At 32.5% G+C, this 5,747-nt stretch overlaps 1 long non-coding RNA gene across 1 annotated transcript; it reads left to right on the plus strand.

Annotated features, from left to right (window-relative positions):
* Window positions 1-584: 584 nt before the first annotated feature.
* LOC145954305 (uncharacterized) lies at window positions 585-5,217 on the plus strand. The gene is made up of 6 exons (XR_014431496.1): window positions 585-1,457; window positions 1,908-2,227; window positions 2,314-2,440; window positions 2,518-2,773; window positions 2,850-2,951; window positions 4,022-5,217. It is a non-coding gene; the product is annotated as an uncharacterized LOC145954305 (long non-coding RNA).
* The last annotated feature ends 530 nt before the right edge of the window (window positions 5,218-5,747 follow it).

A 5,747-nucleotide genomic window follows, 5' to 3' on the forward strand; every position in this document is an offset into this window, starting at 1 on the left:
TTCACTTCTATGACATCGATTTCAGCTTTCCAATCTGTAAACAGTGACACATAATGTTTGATTACTAGTTTCCTACAGCTGAATAATAGATCCAATTATTTTTGAGCTTGTTTCAAAATAATGTTTCAGCAGATATTACTTGTAATTAGCAAAGCTTTTTCCATACCATTTTTGAATTGTCATTTCCCCGCATGTGCTGCCCAAATAATCTCATCTATATTGTCATAGAATTATGTATGTCTCCTCCAATATTTAAAGTTGGTGATTTAACATGTTTGTCACTAGTTATGTTCAGACACTCAGATTCTGAAAAGGTTGGAATATACATGCTTCAATTTAGGAAGTGTCTTGGCGTCAACTATACATGTGTTCTTAAATTTTAACCAAGCACACACTTATCATTCCTATTTGTTGTTTCCATTCAAATTGTGAATCATATTCATAATATTAAAATAAAAGTTGGGTAGAATGTATATAAAACTTCTATTCAATCAATCTGAAACAATTAATACACTAGTGGAAAATTCAAGTGAACTCATAATCTATAATATGTTGTATAACTATGAACTATAAACTCCAGCAATAGCCAAGGGTGATCAATATTTCATATATGAAGATTGCAAGTACTATAATTTGTTTTCAAAGATAATCAATGTGTATGACACAGATTAGTCTTTTGATATTTTGTTCCATTCTTGTTACTTAAACTTGGACTTCCCATTCATCCATTTTGACCAAATATTGTGCAAGTATAAGCTCAGTTCTTACCCTATCAGTCTGTTAACATTGTATCAAAATATTTGCTTTGTTTACAATACTCATACTCATACCAATTTTTCTAGTTGCATGTTTTATTTTTTTTTCCAATAATTTTGATTTCATGATAAGGAAGGTGACTGTAAATAACTTGTTGATACCTGATAGAGCCAATTAGGCTAAAAAGAAATATGAATCCAGGCATTTACCTTCACCTAACAGTTTAAGCTTTAGGGAAAAATCATCCTTGAAACAGTATCAGGGCGTTTATGACCTTGTGTTCAGTAGTTTAATCTTCTTTGCTACCATTCTTGTTAATAAAAAATTGAATTTCATCACAAAGTTGGTATTTGTGCATTGCCCATGCTTTGAGCCCCGTGTTCCAACCATATTAGAGATATGAAAAGTTGAAAACCAACTGTGTGTCTACACCTAATAGTTAAACCTTTTTGGTGTATTGGTACTTGACAAAATCAATAACATATTTTAAGTGAACATAAAATTGGAAGTAATGTGTGTTTAACTGTCATTTGTATTTTTGAGTTTTTGGAAACTAGACAGCACTGATTGTTTAGACTAATGTTTTCTGGGCAGACAACAAGATCATATTGATGGGACATCTGTTCAACTTGAAGAAAATGGTGCTTGTGCAGTTGCTGGTGAAGAAAATGATCAATTTTGGGGCTTAGATGAAATCCCAGGTACCCTATTTAGTGGAGATGAGTGAATGATCAAAAAAGAACCATGACATTAGGGGTTCTATTATTATATTATAATGATTAGTTTCACGTAACAAATTTTAGTTTTAAACAATAGGTTTGTTCCATACCAATTATATATTTTACATATCTTCTTACATGGTAAGATTGGTTAGGCTTATTTGGTTCAGGATTAGAACAATATCAATTAAATTTCGGTCATTGTGGTATTTCTGAAAATGTGGTTCTCCCTGCTTTGGTCCTCTGTCAAAGTTGGAGATTTGTTGAGAATGTATGTCATAATAGACTTCTCCCTTCTAACATTCAGTCTTCTATGTCTCCTATTAGTCCTTCATCAAGTGTGTCCAAATCAAGTTATCTTTTACATAATTGTTGCTTCATTTCAGTATAAATATTTGCAAATGGCTATATCTTATTTTTGTTATGTTGTAGTTGAAGAAAAGAATTCCTTGGATGGTACAACAGGAAAAGAAGTGAATTTGGATCACTTTATAAAACCTCCTGCAAATCTAGTTGTTCTTGAGGGTGACTGCTTTGATGCTGGTGGTGATGAAATCCCATGTACCTTATTTAAATAAAAACAAGAATAAATAATATATGCGTGTGAGACACACTCTTTACCAAGATGAAATGTATATTTTACTAACTCTGCATGAATACCCTGTTGTCAATGAAGTTCCATCTTCATCATCTAGCCATGTTAGTGGAGACAGTAACAGGAACAAAATTTCAATACTCCCAGAAGGGGATGGGTAAGTCATGTTATTTACTTAGCATTTTAAATGAATTTTTAGAATTTATTTTTAAATTACTCATAATTTTTTGGTATTTTACATAGGTTTGAGAAACACAAATTGGTTGTTGGGACAATTGCTTCAATTGTGCGTAGTAACTTGGAGGAGGCAAAACCACCATGGAAGAAATTATCTATAGGACAAAGAGATTTGTGGTTTGATATATTTAAAGTAAGTATATCTTAACCTTTGATTAAAAATGCTATTATTTATAATGAATTTTGAAAATGTGTTTTAAAATCATGTAGTCAAAATTTTCTTAGCCACCTCAATATAACGACATTGTGCGGCGCAATTTTGAGAGAAGGGGTGTTGCCAAAATGTGTCAATTAATGCAAGAAGCTTGAAAAGATTTGAATCAAAAACCAATTTGGAGGGGAGATAGTGTGTGGTCACAATTGAAGGCAAATTGGGAGTCCCCAAGTTTCAAGAAAAAATGTGAAACAAAAAAGAAATCGCGAGTCTTTAGATGGTGCATCTTTGCATTTGCATTGGAAGAGAATGGTATTATTAATTTATTATATTTTTATAATTTAGTTTTCAAGAGTAATGGAACTAAAGCTTATTTTATTTATGTCAGAGGAAGGAAAAAGGGACAAATCCATCATTGAGTGATTTCTATTTTCGTACACATCGAAAAAAAGATCATAGTTGGGAGGGTTCTCATGCAAAATATGCTTATGTAAGTTTTAAATTCCTCATCTTTGTTTTTTCTTATTAGATTGCATTGATATAGTGAGCATTTTTAAACCTCTTTATGTTGTGATTGTTTGTTTTTATGTCTATGCTTATTTTGTGCATTCAATTTTTGGTTATATTATATTATATTATATTATACATAGGTTCTAGTGATAATTAAGTTTTGTCTTGAGGCTTTATGTGCTTTATGGCACCATTTTTATATCAAGCAAGACATTGTGATTGGTTGGTCTGTCTACTTTTAGTTTATGTTGCATCACATTATTTTAGGAACACATGTCCTTGGTTATTTTCTTACAAATGTGTTGCGGGTTGCATCAATTGTCCCGTGGCGGAGGCTAGGTGGGCCAAGTCACTATCGAATCATGGCGCTTGGGCTGCTGCGCTCTTAAGTAAAAAGAGTTGCGCCCTGACTATCAGCTATAGCTTTTGGCCTAGTGGTAAGCGCTCAATCCAACAATTGGTATCAGAGCCAAGGTCATGAGTTCGATACCCAGCGGAGCAATTGCTGAGGGGGAGATTGTTGCGGGTTGCATCAATTGTCCCATGGCGGAGGCTAGATGGGCCAAGTCACTGTCGAATCATGGCGTTTGGGCTGCTGCGCTCTTAAGTAAAAAGAGTTACGCCCTGACTATCAGCTATAACTTTTGGCCTAGTGGTAAGCGCTCGATCCAACAATATGGAAATGTTAAAATAGGAGGAATTAAATTGATTTGCTAATTAAAAGCAAGACTATCCGAACTGCATGTGTTTTTACTTTTTACACAATAAAAACTTAATTTAAATAGTAATAATAAGGAGAATGATATTCTAAAATAAAATCTCAAACATAACAGTAATGTCATTATTCTCTCAATAGTGATGATAAATAGAGAAAGGTGTGTATATTGTTAATTAATTAATAACTGCTATAATTTTCTCATACATTTTTTAAAGATTAGCTTTGGTGGTTATAATTGATTGATTTGGTAATTAATAATAGAGTCCAATGCTATATTGTGTTATAGCTAATATGTACTACATAGGGTTTAATTAAATTTTTTTATGATGTAGGAGAAGTTTGAAAAAAGAAAGTTTGAATTATCCTCTCAAAGCTCAACATTTACTCCAGGAGAGGATGGAGCTGATAGCCAACCATCCACAAATCACACGCCTTCTGACTTGGATGTGTGGGTAGATGCAATTGGAAAGAAAAAAGGAAAAGTCTTTGGATTTGGATCTATGGGAAAAATATTAGTAACATTTTCCAATCAATCATTAATGTCTTCTATTGAGGATGTTGATGATTTAAGAAATCAAATTCATACATTAAATGAATCACTACAAAGACAAGAGGAAGAGAAGCTACAAATGAAATAATAATTAAATGATGCTAGGAAAGAAGTGCAAGCTACTAAGAAAGAATACAAGATACTAGAAACCAAGTGCACACTTTAATGCAATAGCTGGGGTTTGTTGGCTCTTCTTCTCATCCATATTCATCACCTCAACTTAGTAATGAAAGTGAAGATGATGATGATGATGAAGAGAGTGATCATATGGGATAGGTGTGTTGATTTAATATACTTTATTTAATTGTTGTGATTTATTTATAATTTTCATGTGAAATTTGACTAATAAATATTTTTTGGTTTTACTTTTATTATGATGCAAGTGTGATTGAACAAAGCCTTAGTGAAGAATGAATGGTGTTTTTTCTTAATATAGGTGTTGATGCTTAATCACATTACGTACAACTACTTTTAACTTGATTTTAAATCTAGATACTTTATTTTTTGACTAGATATATATGTTTTTTTTAGTTAAGATAGATTGACATTGCAGTTATATGTTAAGAACCTTAATTACTCTCTCTATGAAATGTAGGGTTGGTCTAGTTTACAAATGGCTGCAACTTAAAGAATAAAATACTACATATGCCCAAAATTCCCATTTACACTTAGGTTCTTTCGTACTTGAACCACACATTTTAGCCTCTTGTAGTTCTTAATTGGTATTTACCTGATGGCAGTGTCCAGTTAAAAAAATATTTTTTTAACATCTTGGACACAGATTGAGTAATGGTATTTACCAATGATATGCACTCATGTTGAGTTTTATTTTTTGTTCATTATTTCATGATTAGGTTTTGTTCCGTGTGACAATGTTTTTATGATTATCTAACTATCTATTCGTGTTGCTAACATTCTTCTTAGAAATCAAATTAAGATAATATAAGTTTGCAATACAGGTAAGCATAAACATCATCCAAAAATAAAGAAAAGAATAATACAAGAAGGTAAATACCACTGCCGACATTGCCATATGTGTAAATTCCTTTAGGAGCTGGAGGAGCAGTTGGACGACCACCAACTAGTGAATCCAACTTCTTCTCACATTTTAGATATGATACCCATTTCCCTACCCCTGGCTCCATATTTGTTGGTCTTCTCCTGAATCACAAAAAAAGGACACGCAACTTCAATTACATTTCACAATACAAGTAGCTTCAATCAAAAAGTACATCCTAAGCCCTAATCAAGACAAAAGAAAAATGAAACGAAATTCACAATAAGCAAACAAAAGTTGAATTTGAAATTGCTAGTGTCAGTGAAAATCCACACAGAAACAGTGAAATCACATTGGTTAAGCTTCCAGTAGAACCAAAACCATGTGAAACTAACTCAACAGTTATCGGGGATTCCCATCTTTCAGTAAGCTTATTGTTCAATAGCTTCCACCAGTCCTCATCCTTCTGCAAAATTAAAAAAAAAGAAAGAAAATTACCTGTGAACTTACC

The sequence above is a fragment of the Cajanus cajan genome, chromosome 2 (genome assembly GCF_000230855.2).
Source record: "Cajanus cajan strain Asha chromosome 2, NIPB_CcT2T_4, whole genome shotgun sequence".
Lineage (NCBI taxonomy): Eukaryota > Viridiplantae > Streptophyta > Magnoliopsida > Fabales > Fabaceae > Cajanus > Cajanus cajan.